The sequence below is a fragment of the Orycteropus afer genome, unplaced genomic scaffold, assembly GCF_000298275.1.
Source record: "Orycteropus afer afer isolate SDZICR_OR568_19922 unplaced genomic scaffold, OryAfe1.0 scaffold00101, whole genome shotgun sequence".
In the NCBI taxonomy this organism is placed as follows: domain Eukaryota; kingdom Metazoa; phylum Chordata; class Mammalia; order Tubulidentata; family Orycteropodidae; genus Orycteropus; species Orycteropus afer.
Window position 1 is genome coordinate 8207443 of NW_006921688.1, and position 1518 is coordinate 8208960.

At 41.2% G+C, this 1518-nt stretch overlaps 1 protein-coding gene across 1 annotated transcript in view; it reads right to left on the reverse strand.

The window, feature by feature from the left end:
* SYNE1 (spectrin repeat containing nuclear envelope protein 1) overlaps window positions 1-1518 on the reverse strand; it is a 578063-nt gene that overhangs the window by 194041 nt on the left and 382504 nt on the right. The gene's annotated exons all lie outside the window — the stretch shown is intronic.

Genomic DNA, 1518 nt, shown 5'->3' on the forward strand with positions numbered 1-1518 from the left:
GTGAGGATGGGAGAGATAAAACTGAAGGATGGCAGTCTAAGAGAATTAAACACCTTCACCATGGTAGAAAAACAAAAGGCCAGGTCTAAAATGTACGAAATAAATGTAATAGAATATACATGTTGTTTAGAAATCTGGAAACTGTCAAAGATGTTGGGACAAATAGCTACACGTCAAAAAGGAAGGGAGCTGGGAGAAGTGTGAAAGGATAGAGCAGGACAACACTTAGTTTGTTAGGGATCTGTTAGTACTATTTGATTTTTTAAACTTTAAAAAATGATTTAAAAACAAAATAGCAGAAATGAGGGATCCCTTTTAAAAGCAAATGAAATTATAGTTAAGAAATGTGCAATTCACTAAAATGGGCACCGAACCAAAAAAAACAAACCCACTGCCACCAAGTCAATTCTGACTCATAGTGACCCTAGAGAACAAAATATAATTGCCCCATGGAGTTTCCAATGTTGTAAATCTTTACGGAAGCAGGCTGCCGCATCTCTCTTCCATGGAGTGGCTGGTGGGCTTGAACCGCAATCTTTTGGTTAGCAGCTTAATGCTTTATTTAACCACAGCATCGCCAGAGCTCTTAAATATGCACATTCACCTATTAATTTGATAAAGTAAAATTTAATTTAAAAAAGAAAAGGAGAACTGAAGATACAGACTTGTCAAGGCACCACTGAGTGTGGCAATTTAGTTTGGAGTCCTTGTTAAAATGAGTGAAAGAGATAGGGGAGGGTGGAGAGAGGAAGGGAGGGAGGAAGAGAGGAAGGGAGGGAGGGAAGAAGGAGGGAGGGAAGGTGCATAGCCTGAGCGAGTCCGGGATCTGGGTGTCTGTGTGATGAGACAGGGAGGGATGGTAAGAGGGGCTGCTCCACAGCAGAAGCTGGATGTGCAGGTCTGATGTGGATGGTGTGGAATCAGCTCATTCATTACTCGCTTTCCATGCATTCAAAGAAGTAATCTAATTGTGGATTTCTTTATCTGTGGTACTCACTTTAGTTGTAATGGCCAGTATTTAGTAAATTGCTAGTTGTGATCATATATATCCTGTATTTCACATTAGAAATCCAAGGCTAGACATCACTATTGCTGTTCAAATCTTTTTTGGAGTCACGCAGGTTATATACCAAAGAACGTCCAAATTCTCTGAGGCTCTACAAACTGCCACTGAATGTACTTATTCAGTGTATGTCTCCTCAACACTTCATTCATTCTAAGTTCAGCTAAGTAGGATTACTTGTTTTTACCACTAAATGCTCTGGATTTTCTCACATTTATACATTTATTCTTACTGTCCTCTTTACTTGGCTACCCTTCTCCCCAAACCCTTTGTGTCCAAATTCCACCCCTGTCCTTTCCAAAGTTCTTTCCACGGTCTTCCCTGGTCCCACCCCTGCCACAGGCAATCTACCCTCTTCTGAATGTCCATGGTGCTTTGTCTCTACCTCTCCGAGGAGAGTCTGGCTTTCTGTCATACACCACTGAGGTTCACATCCAAGCTCACTATTAGGTGGC